Below are 13,137 nucleotides of genomic sequence, written 5' to 3' on the forward strand. Positions count from 1 at the left end.
AAATGAAGGTTGTGAGGGTATATCATTAATACATAAATGGGGTAAAAACTAGAGAGTGAAAAGTCTATTTCAGCTAAAAGGTAACAGCAATACAAAAAATTTGGTATTAATAAGCCTTGAATAATTTTAGGCTGGGAATTAGGTTTCTAACTATCAGAGCAGGAACCCTCCCCCCAAAACAAAACAAAACAAAACAAAACAAAACAAAACAAAACAAAACACAAAAACCCTTTATTATGGAACCTAGGATATTTATGAAAGGGATACTTGAGGACTGGAATGGGTGACTGAGGAGATGTTATGTTCCCACATAGGTTTTACCATGACGCATAAAACTATTTCAGAATGCAGAAAATTTTCTTTTTGTCAGTGTTTATGGTTTTCTGGGAGTGGTTTCAGCACTGCCCAAGGAACACTACTGGTCTATAACACTGTGTGGAGAAATCTACCCAGAACATGGAGAACATCAAGCTAGAGGCCAACTACTGACTGATATCCAGCATAACAGTGAGAGAAGTTTCTAGTGTAATGTTAAGGAAACCGTTGTATAAGGTCAGTAAATAACAGAAGTAAGAATAAATTAAATGTTCCCTCTTACTTAATGTGATTTGATATACTGACCCAAATTTTTAGAAAAGTGGACAAACTGTACATGTTTTTGGTCATTTGTATGTGGCTGTCTATACAATTGTGGTATTTGGCTTCAAAATATACTTCTGGTGGGGCTGGGGGGCAGTTTAGTCCTTACTAGTCATACCAGGGTACACCTTCTGTATAGTGCAGAAGATACTTCATGCCAGTCCAACTAGGGCCTGTGGGGAAAGATTACTTTGCAAGAATGTTGCTATGGGGAGGTTGAGGATAACATTTACACATATCAAGTCACCCTAGAAGTAGAGCAGCTGCTCATTCATTTAATGGTAGTTATGAGAAATATAGTAATGGTGAAAATTAGAGCTTCATGCATAAGGCCAGGGCTACACTGTTTCAGAGGGACATGAAGTATGTGTACGTGTGCATCTGTGCATACACATGCATGTGTATGTATAGAGAGAGAGCGAGAAAAAAAGAAAGTAAGAGGAGAATGCTCCCTGTACGATGATCTTTTCTTGTCTCCTGTTAATATGAGAGTTAAAATCTTTTCAGTTATCACTATTTCTTGAGGGTCTATGGTAAATATAGAGTGAGGATGGGAAGATGGCAACTTGAATCTTATGAAGAGATATACTGAATAGCAGAGGTGTAGTGTCTTGAGAAGCCTTCTGTATCATGGGGTGAGGTTCCTCATATATCTCTAGGTTTTGTAGGTCTGGAAACCCACATACTCTGTCCTTTTCACTGTTCCCCAACACTAGGGGGAGATTCTGGGTGTTGAATTTTGGGGCATTTTCTGGGATGCATGCCCTTCTGTGAAGCACAAGCTTTCTAGAATCCTAAGAAAAATCCTTAATGTGATTATGAAAACAATGTTAAAAAAGGTTAGCAATAATATAGCTTGAGTCATACTAGGCAAGAGTCACAAACGACAAAAAGTCCTATCCAAGATGACCATTTTCAGCAGAGGGCTTGGAAATGCAAATTGCAACATATAAAGATTAATTTTAATTGCAAGAGTGAGAACTGGTATCATTTTAGGAACTTCTTTATTGCAAAGCCGACCAAAATAAGTGCATAGTATTTTTCTGTTAGCAAGCTCAGATTATGTTTATCCCTTACAAGGCTTGATGTGAAACTGTTTTGGGACCTTTATGTGACAACTGACCTTCTTGTTGTTATTTTTTTTACTTCTAGGATAGAAGGATGATTCTTATTTTAAATATGCAGTTCATGTATTTGATTTAAACTAAGCCAACATTTAATGGTTTTAGGAAAAACCATGAATATCATATATCAACATCTATAAATGATAAAATTATTGCATTTCACAAATAGATTTTACAGTAGGTTAGTTGCCCTACAAAATAATAATGCTAATGATGGGAAGCCAGATTTTATATATATATATATAAAAATAATGGCAAAACTAATAATCTCCGGGGTGCTCAGCTTCCATGAAACTCATTTCTCATCTCATCCATTATGAAAGATCTATAAAAAATTGTTCATTGCTTCTCTGATGTGATATAGGGGCACTATAGACCAGACCCAGAAACATGAAAAGGAAAAAAGATCAGAACTAGTCATTTTCAAAGGCAAATGCCTGTGAAGTCTCCTTTTCATTTCACAAATGTGTGAATTATAAAAACTCTATGGCTATATCACAGTTGAGACCAAAAGTCAGTCATTTTTCTTAGATTTTCATATGGATAAAGATTTTTTCCTTCCTTTCTAAAAAATAAAACTTCTTTTGGATGGGCTGTTGCTGCATATGGAGCCTGACTCTAATTCAGGTTATGCCAGTTTAAACTGAGTGACTCTATTTTAATAAATGGAGTTATTCCAGGCTTATAACAGTTAATGGTAACAGATAAGAATGTGGTTACACTCTATCTAACTCATAGTGCAGACCACATTCTTATCTGTTACCAGTGACTCTAACAATGTATATTTCATTCTTTTCCTCACTTATGGGAATATATTTCATATTAGTTCACTGGGGAGAGCAAAGCCTGGCCCACTGGCAATACATTACCAAAGATGGGTACTGCATAAGGCAACCCACATAGTTAACAATATATACATTCTATGAATCACTGAAATTCACCCACACCACTCCTTCTTCAGTGATCCTTCATGGTCCAGTTAACCACAACTGAATAAAACAGTTAGTGATAAAATACTGACCATTCACCAGTGTCAGGGGGAATATGTTAAACTACCAAGGAATGCAGAAATCTCACAGTGCTGTTTTGACAGGTAAGATGCATCTGTACAATCAAAATACATCAGGTTTTAGAGTGATGCTGCCCTGAAGTGCTAGCAATGGGGTGTAGTCATGCTAAATTCCTAACTGGCTGACTGATTAAAAATGCACTCTTCATGGCTGAGTGGCATTTGACCTGAGTCAGTGTCAAGCAGAGTTTAGGATAGAAAGGGTATATAAATCTTACCTAATTAAAATGATTTAAAAAATAGTTTTTGTTTTCAAGTTGCCTTTCTGATATGTATCTAATATGGATGTTTTCCTTAAAGATTTATCTGAACAGCCATTCAGTAATACAAACCCAGTCTGTACACAATATAGATAAGTAAGACTTCCAGATTTCTTCCTGCAATTAATTTTATAAGGAATGTTGAGTTGAATCTTCCAAAACTGTAAGCATAACATATATCCTTGTAGTGTGTGCCAGCTGAATACCCCATTTCAATGATATAAAAAACAAGTATGCATACCTTCATGCCATTTTTAGCAACAAAAAATGGTGGATCCACCACAAAGATGTTCTTTTCCAAAATAAATTTCTTTGTAGCACTGCTTTTTATAGCATCACATGTTTCATGTGTCCAGTTACATGTAGTGTTACAGGAGGCCTCTTTGGCCTCTAGCATCCCATACTGCTCTGCTCTCCCTCCCCTTCTGCAGGTAGCCTTCTCTATGGCAGAAAGTGCTACAAAAATACACTGAGACATTTTATCCATAGCCAGACGCAGTTCTCTACCGTGGCTTTTGAGGACAAATGGCAAATTAAATATTACTTAATAATTTCATAGATTTCACAGATTTCATAGACATCAGGGCTGGAAGGGACCTCGGGAGATCATCGAGTCCAGCCCCCTGCCCAAAGGGCAGGAAGTCAGCTGGGGTCATAGGATCCCAGCAAGATAAGCATCCAATTTACTCTTGAAGGTGTTCAATGTAGGTGCTTGAACCACCTCCGCTGGCAGACTGTTCCAGACCTTGGGGGCTTGGACAGTAAAGAAATTCTTCCTTATGTCCAGCTTGAAACGGTCTTGAAGGAGTTTGTGACCGTTCGACCTTGTCATCCCTTGGGGCGCTCTGGTGAACAAACGTTCCCCCAGATCCTGGTGGTCACCCCTGATAAACTTATAGCTGGCCATCAGATCACCCCTGAGCCTGCGCTTTTCCAGGCTAAAGAGTCCCATGGCTCTCAGCCTGTCATCGTAAGATCTGTTTTCCTGACCTCTGATCATGCGCGTGGCTCTCCTCTGGACTCTCTCAAGCTTCTCCACATCCTTTTTGAATTGTGGAGCCCAAAACTGGACGCAGTACTCCAGCTGCGGCCTCACCAAGGCCGAGTACAAAGGGAGAATGACGTCCCGGGATTTGCTCGAGAAGCATCTATGGATGCAAGCCAGCGTTTTGGTCGCTTTACTAGCCGCAGCATCGCATTGCAGGCTCATGTTCATCTTGTGGTCAATGATGACCCCCAAGTCTCTTTCTTCTGTAGTGCTATCCAACGTAGCACTGCCAAGCCTATAAGGATGCTGCAGGTTTTTCCTCCCAAGGTGGAGAACCTTGCATTTTTCAGTGTTAAATACCATCAGGTTCTCGTCCGCCCATTTGCTGAGCTTGTCCAGGTCAGCCTGGATCACCCGCCTATCTTCTGGCGTGGATGCTTTGCCCCAAAGTTTGGTGTCATCGGTGAACTTGGCCAGTCCACTCCTGACTCCAATGTCCACATCATTAATGAAGATGTTGAACAGTATGGGTCCCAGGACAGAGCCTTGAGGGACCCCACTGGTCACAGGGCACCACGATGAGTGACTGCCATCAATCACAACCCTCTGGGTCTGACCACGAAGCCAGTTTCCCAGCCAGCGGATCGTGGTGGAGCCAAGGCCACAACTGGCCAGTTTGGCCAAAAGGTGATCATGGGATACCAGATCAAAGGCTTTTTTGAAGTCAAGATATATGACATCAATCTCTTCTCCCTTGTCCAGGTGATAGGTCACCTGGTCATAGAAGGAAATGAGATTGGTCCAACAAGACCTACCCGCAACAAACCCGTGCTGGCTATCCCTTGGGATGTTAGCCTGGGCTAGTCCATCAAGGATGGCCTCCATAATAAACTTTTCTAAGATCTTCCCCAGGATAGAAGTCAGGCTAATGTGCCTGTAGTTAGCCAGATCCACTCTCCTCCCTTTCTTGAAGATCGGCACCACATTGGCCTTCTTCCAGTCTTTGGGCACTACACCAGAGTGCCAGGAGTTTTCAAAGATCCGTGCCAGGGGCTGGGCTATTATAGAGCTAAAGAACAGTTTTATCCAAAGTAAGCTTAAAACAAAGCTGAAGATACCATAAAAACCAGCAATGCCTGACTAACTTTCTTTTACTGTAACATCCTTAAGTCATTTTACAACCTGGTTTTTGCAAAGTGAATGAGAAATGATTAGGAAATTCTGCTGCTAACAGCTGAATCGTTTTTAATTGAGATATGCAAACCAAAAGAATATTACAAAATACAATAAATATAACTGCTATATACACACTAATGATAGAGAGAGAAGAGAAAGAGAGAGAGAGAGTGTATGTGTGTATAAACACACACACGTGCACACATTCACACATACCCTAGCATTAGTGTGTATATAACGTTTATATTGTATTTTGTAATATTCTTTTGGTTTGCATACATCTTCAGCTGCTAGCAATGGAATTTGCTGATAATTTCTCATTCTTATATAAGTGTGTGTATATATGTATATACTTCAGCATTAGTATTTAAAAGATGTGTTGAAGCTAAGAGAACAGTTCCTAGCAATAATATTAAGCATTCCCATGGAGTTAACTTGTGAAGCACTTTATCTCAATAGCTATATACTATTCAGAATTTGACATTCCTTTTTTATCAACTTTTACTTTTATCCACATATTGAACTTCTTTAATGGAAATTACCCATATGCCGTACTGTGCATGCTTGACTTATTCTGCATTGCCTAATGGCTTCATATTGTGATTCAAGAAGACTTTGTAGGGGCAAAGCAGAAGAACAATATCTTCATAGCAAGGATGGCCTTAGAAAAGGCACTTAGCAACAAAAATGATAAATATTTTAACTTTGTGAAGGGAGTTGTTAGTTATTCAGTCCAGAAGTCATGTCTACTACACTCATTTTGCTTTCATCTAAATTTTTAAAAATCAGTTTATCAAACTGGAAGTCACATGCATCTATATAGTTCACTGCATATTGGTCACTTGTGTGTCAGTTTTCAGGATCATGCTTTAAGTACTTGTCACCATACTATTAACATTTGCTATGCAACTGTATTTATAAGGGAGGTGGTGCCAACAGTCTCATTGCATCATACTAAAATTGTTCCAAGATTTGGCTTTCATGTTTGGAAACAGCCTTTTAGAAAAGATTAGGGTGTTTTCAGATTTATAAACCCTGGAGGGAGAACACATTCCATTAAGTTAATGTTATTTTGGAATAGGCTCACAGCTGACACATTTTGTTTTTTAAATTCTGAATTGATAATTAACTCCAACAAATCTCCCTTTCTAATAGATGAAAAAATTATCAAAACATTAGAAAAAATGACAGCCAATGTTCTCCATACTTTATCTATGTTTATATTTTTCAAATGATCATACAAATAGTGCACATTTTTGTGGTAAAAAAAACAGAAGTGTTCTGTGACAAAAATTCGGGCTGTAATGAACATACAGGTAAGATATGCAATGTAGTAGGTAAGACATTTAGACCACGTTCAGGCAAGCGTGGCTCTGCGGTATGTGCCCATGTACACTGCACATTCAGCTGTTCTCTGTGCTGCAAGGGAGTAGCATGGTTTTTTTTGACCCCTGGATATCTGGGGGTTAAAAAAACCTTTGCAAAAAAAAGTAGAGTGGTGTACATGGGGTCAGTGTGTGCTGCTCAAAACCAGAGCCTGGCCAGCCAGAGTTGCTGCAGCCCCAGGAGGCTCCCAGGACCTCAGATAAGGCTGCTGGGAGGTTGGGGCCAATGCTGGCTGCAACCTCCCTTACCCCACCCGGGGTAATCTGCCCTGTGCCAGAGTGTGCGTGGCACAGACATTCCCCAGGGACAACTAGCGGCAGCACAAGGTATGCCGTCACTAGTTGTCCCTGGGAACCAAACATCCATGGTCATCTGGACACAGCCTTAGAGCGTTAAGATAATAAAATATTTAGAATTTTCCATGTTAGGCACTGCAGTGTTAATGTTAGGTCCTTGTCTATAAAATAAAAACAGAAATTTAGAGTTGATCATCCAACCTTCCCATGCATTGGAGAAGCCAGGCACCTGAGAAGGGTAATCCAAGGGTTAAAGAAAATAAAGCCAAAAGTATGTTGATCAAGGATCTGTCAAAAGGCAGCCTGTAAAACAAATTAAGCACAGGAGTGTGTCATAACTCACAAGCTTAATCTGCACTCCATAGAAACATAGAAATCTAGAGTTTGAAGTGAATGAGAAATCATTAGCAAATTCTGTTTTTAACAGGTGAATCACTTTTAATTGAGATATTCAAACCAAAAGAATATTACAAAATACAATATAAACCCTATACACACACTAATCCTGAAGTGTGCATGTGTGCTTATATATATGTACACACACTCAAGCATTAGTGTGTATATAGAGTTTATATTGTATTTTGTAATATTGTTTTGGTTTGCATATCTCAACTAAAAGTGACTCTGTAAGTCAGCTAGTCCAACCACCTGTCTGAGGTAGAGTCATCCCTATCTAAACCACCCTATACAAATCCATAGTCTAACTTCTTAGTAAAACTACACAACCAGCACTGACACAAATAAAAAACTTAACATCCTAACCTGCTCCAGGTGAGTAAGGGGCCATAATGGCCAATGCCCTGCTACTGTAAAGGTTGTTAATATATTCTCAAGAGCTCTCAAGAAGAGGGCCATGCTCCCCACTATAAACGTAGGCAAAAAAACCCCCAATCTATACCAATCTGTACCAATCTTACCATGGGGTAAGATTCTTTCCTTACTCCAAATATGTCAATTGGTCCAACTCTGAGCAGTGGAGCAAGCGCCTCTAGCCAGAAACAATCATTCAGTCAGGTTTAACTCCCAGTAGGAGCATTGGCACACTCCAGTCAAAATCCCCAGCCTTGTCTGCAGCCAACACTAATCCCTGACATATATAACAGCAAGGGGAGGTAAGAGGGAAATAGATGCCTGAAACAGGGCTGTAGACCAATGCCTCCATCCTTCTGCATGAGTGGATCCATGTTTCTTTGGGCCATGGATGAGGTGGCATTGTCTGTGCTGCACATGAGTGCTCAGTAAGGACTAGTACCCCTGCTCTTGGGCAGCTCTGGAGCCCAGGGGATAAGTGCTGCTGCTGCCACTCACTCCCTCCTTTCTCCTGCTGCTTAATTCACCAGGCAGAAGGAGGGAGGAGGAGAAAGGGAATGAGCAAAAAACAGTAGTGCTCACACGCTGGGCTATGGAGCTGTGTGGGCTAAGTACAGATGGTCAAAAAGCCTGAGGCTGAATTGATTTAATCTTTGCAGGTTAGTCTAAGCTCCATGGATTGAACGGATAAGCAAGTGACCAGACATTCACTTTTGATTCTGGAAATGCAGCCAAATGCCAGCAGTGGCCCAGGCCAGAAGCCAGGGGGTGCTAGAGCTTGCCTCTCTGCTCCACAGATAGCTTGGGCCAAGGCTAGAGTGGGTTTGCAAGGGAGGTGCAAAGCATCCTGGCATGTTGTGGGACTGTGAGTTAACTTGAATCTGGAGGGAATCTGAGACAGAAGTTCAATAAACTGATTTAACCTAAATCAGTTAAGTCGACGCTATGTACATCCAGGTTTATTTTAAACTGGTTTCAACCATTCTGAAAGTGGTTTATGTGCACTGAATTTGTGTTGTATTACAGATTTGAACCAGTTTTTGATTGCTTATATCAGTTTATGTGTAATTTCTGTCCCTAGCCATGGAAGCAGGGGCTCTGGCCAGACTCTATCCAGATTATCTGATGATCACTGCTCACCCAAAGCCTGCAGTGACCAGGCAGTGAATGGAACAGCCAAAACATTGGGAACACCCTCCTTGTCCCATTCCTAGGTCCAGTACTGTCCATTTGAGATCCCAAATCCAGACTACTCTTCTGACAGGAGGCCCCTAAAGTTATTCTTTCAAAGAACTAAGCTATCCTTTTTATAAATGAGGTGTGGGTGCCATTGCCAATATTTTATATCATAGCCTACTAATTGGAGCACTTATCCAGGAAATGGGCGACCCATTCAATTCCTCCTCAGCAAGAAGGGATTTGCACTCACATTGGCAACTTCCCAGGAATAGGCGGAAACAACCGGCTATTGGCTAGCATTATAAACACCCTCTACTTCTGCTGTTGATGCTGTTAAGAAAAGAAGGTAAGATTCATGGGGCAATGAGGAGAGACCACAAAGGAAGCATGACTTTGTAGTCTAGTGCTTAAGGCACTCAGCAGAGGGTTAGGGAGAGTCTTGTTTAGATTTAGATCAATGTTTATGTACTTTATATTAAACAGATCTTAGACTTGTAGATTTGAACTCTTTCAGGCTGAGAAGGCAATTGTATCCCACTGTGTGTGGTTTAATTAACAGGTTAATATATCAAGAGAGGGTGGCACCAGTACTTCCTCTACCTTTGGTGGCAACAACTAAATCTTGTGCGGGTGTGCTAGAATGTGTTAAGTATGCTCTAAGACTACCTACCAGATTGGTCCAATAGGGGAAGTAAGTGTTACTTTGCCTAGTTTCTGGGGCTGATCTAGGAGCTAGGCACCTAATGGCTCAGGCATGGCAGTGCTGTTTGTGTGCAGAACTGCAAATGTAGGTACCTAGGGAATTTTCATAAAAAACAGACAGGGGTCTAGTAAGTTTGTGAAATGGTACAAAGGGAAAAAGTATGGAGATACATGGCTGAAGTTCGCCTGATTCCTATTTTAGGCACTTAAGTCTTCCTTTTTGGGGAACTTTATTGGAAATGCATTACTTCCAAGGGGATTCAGCAAATTAATTTTGATAGGTGCCTGTGCTTCTTTTCCACTCAGATTACATGACATGAACCTCCAAGAGCTAACCCCATCTGCTTGTTCTTACTTAGGTGTAGAATAATTGCTTTACTGTGGTGTAGACTAATTAGCTCCATAATAAAGTGTCACCATCTACACAGGTGCTGGTATTAGGGTGCAGTAACTTAACTAACTCCACCCTAGGATAGTACTGTCCAGGATGGTACTATCTTATGGCAGAGTATTTTTCTGTGCCCCAAATCCATGTGTAGATAGTGACTGTGGGTGTAAATTGTGCTCTGTTAGCCCAGCCAGCCAAAGGCCTGCTCTGCTCCTGCTCAAACTGCTGCTGTCCTGGGTGCAAGTGTAGATGGTCCACTTAGGAACAGTTGACTTCAGTTTGAACTGTTCTGGTGTTTATTTCATCACATTAATTGCACATACAGATGCACCCACAGTTCACAAAGCTTAAACACTGCCATAGCACATGACATGCCTGGCACTGAATAGTAACAATCACCATATTTGGAAGCACAATGCATGTGTCTAAATGCATCACAGAGATCAAAGTAGGTTCACTTTAGATTTTCTTCAAAATAGAAAGTGGCAGGTTTGAAAAGAATAAATTAATAGTCACAATTAACAGAGAGGATAAGATCTCTAAGTTTTTAAAACTTTAGAAAGTAAATTTCATACATGTATTTCATACATATGCCTAATGCAGCTCAAATATACTAATGTTAATACTACATGGAGGTCAATATATTGAAGTAAATGCATTACTCTCTGCACTGAATATTCTTCAATAAAGTCACAAATAATCATCTGTGTAGCATGGATTATCACAACTACTGGCCTGGCTGCCTAATGTTTTCTTTATTGTGTCAAATAAAGCAGCCTTTCTCATACTGGAGAAAGATTGGTTTAAGTCTCTTCTTTTTCTTAACTGAATGGTTCTGCTTTTAAAAAATGTGGCTTGATGCATTCTCCATTTACTGGCAAGGGGTTTAAGTTCCACTTCTTGAGAGCTCTGCGTATCACTGAAAGCACATTAGGCCAGACAGGAACACGCAACACCTTATTGTGAGTAAAAATGAAATGGGAACAACTACAGTTTTATGAACATTTGTCAGGAGTTACAACACTTAAAAGAATGTACAGCATTTATTTTAGATATTTATGTAATTCAGTACAGGCTAATATGGGTCTTTCTAAGTTTCTCTATATTCTAAGCATGCCAGAAAAATATATCAAGTTCAACTGCGTTCTTTTAAATCATTCATAGACACCAAACCAAACGACTAAAACCAAACAAACAAAGCCCCCCCCCGCCCCAAACCCCCCAAACCCAAATAACAACAAAGACTCTGCTAAATATGTGGTCCAAATTACCTTATTGAAAACACACTTTTATCTTGTATACAGTGCAAAGGAGGTTATTTTGAAGCAACAGTGGAAGTGCTTGGGAGTGGGGGAGAGCAGCAGAATGCTATACCTGCAATAATATTTTTAGTCAGTGTGGATAATGTTAAAATATGCTTTTGAAAAGCATATAATAGCATAAAATGTAGAATGCTTTTCTTAGTGTGGAGTGTTTTATTCAGTAGTGATAAAATCCATTACCATGAAGAGTGATTTTTTTACTTACAGCATTGTATTTGGATACGTTGATTTTAGGCTATTAGTAACTATCATGTCAATTTACTTTTTGGTTCTGGAGCTTTTCTCTGTGTGATCTGTTTTCACATAAAACTTTGCTCTGAGTTTAAAGCAGTGGAACTCTTAAGTTCAGATGAATGATAATAAGCATTGTCAAAGAGGCAGTAAAATTGAGTCCCTGGCTCTGGCTGCTGGACCAAGAGCTGCAGGAGTTAATTGTGTGAATGGTAATGAGACTGAGCAGGCGGCAGATGCTCACGTGCCTTTACAATCCAAATCCCACCAACAAATTCCTCCCACAGAAACTTTGAGGGACGTCTTGGCACCCTGGAGATGGTGATAGACCCAGGCTCAGCCACATGCCACCTGCTAGATCCATTGTTTAAAAAAAGAAGAAAAAAAGCCTATTACGATAACAAAGTTGTTTGCTGTCTCTCGAAATGACTTTATGGCACCAGTTTTACCATACTGCAGCTATTGAAAAAAGAAGGAACATCTGATTCTTTAAAAAGAAACATTTGTATCAAGCACTGTTAACAACTTACTCGGAAAGCCGGATGTTCAGTATATGTTACATATTCTGTTGATAAACCATCCTGCCTTTTTCCCATTACAAGCTCCCACTGTGACTGCTTCCTACAGCAGGTTTACATTTCCACATGTTTTCCCATGACATTAAAACAGAGGAACACATTTCTATCTCCAGAAAAATTAAGATTAAAAAAGTGCAGATGACCTAAGTATAGTGCTGTCTAAATTTTCATCACTAAATAAAATAAACAACATATTTGGTCCTTGTTTGCAAAATCTGAGGTCTGTTTTTTGTTTGAAGGCTTAAAAATAAGGAGGCCATTAATGTACTGATTCCTTCGATAGGAATCTTTTGTAAAATCAGTTTGCTAAAAGCCCCAATGATAAAATGTTCAAATATTCTGCCATCAAGACTTTACCTATGCAAATCCATTTATCAATATATAGATACTCAAGATTAAGAGTCCTTTGGATCAGATTTTTGGCTCCAGGGAAGTTCTTTTGAAGTCCTCTGATGCTAATAAACTTGTGTGTAATTTAAAAGGATCCTAAGACTGTTCAAAAGCACGCCACAGAGTGGCTTGACTCCAGAGATTCAGAGGCCTTTAAGCCACCTTTCTTCCCTATTTCCCTTCAGTTATCCTGAACAGAGTTTTGGCACCGCTGAAGATATCTGAGGTCTACATTTTATCTCTAATTCTCTGAAGCTGGAGACAACCTTGTTCCAGATGCATACAAGTAAGATTGTCTAGACTTAGATTGAATGATATACAGAATGGCATATTCCTTCTGGTAACAAGAAAGCAATGTTTGTTTTCTCCCATGACATAATTTACAGAGGATTATTAAAAAGGAAAACTGTCCAATTATTAAATCAGGGTATAAAGAAGCAGTTTACATTTTCCTGAAAATCTCTGTGGAGCAGATGGATCAACAATGAATGTTCCTGTTGAATGGATTCCTACTCGCAGCTCACTGGCCTGCTGATGTCTTGCTCCTCCTTTTGCACAGATTCCAGGCCTGTGGAAAGGTCTTCACTTGATGTGGGATT

General features: G+C 39.9%; 1 long non-coding RNA gene across 1 annotated transcript in view; it reads left to right on the forward strand.

The window, feature by feature from the left end:
* Window positions 1–13,137, forward strand: part of LOC149870580 (uncharacterized) — a 145,831-nt gene that overhangs the window by 130,365 nt on the left and 2,329 nt on the right. The window contains exon 3 of the long non-coding RNA XR_016440462.1: window positions 12,724–12,824. This is a non-coding gene — a long non-coding RNA (uncharacterized LOC149870580). The remainder of the gene's footprint in view (window positions 1–12,723; window positions 12,825–13,137) is intronic.

This window comes from Crocodylus siamensis, chromosome 2 (assembly GCF_052110815.1).
Source record: "Crocodylus siamensis isolate JL-2025a chromosome 2, ASM5211081v1, whole genome shotgun sequence".
Taxonomy (NCBI): domain Eukaryota; kingdom Metazoa; phylum Chordata; order Crocodylia; family Crocodylidae; genus Crocodylus; species Crocodylus siamensis.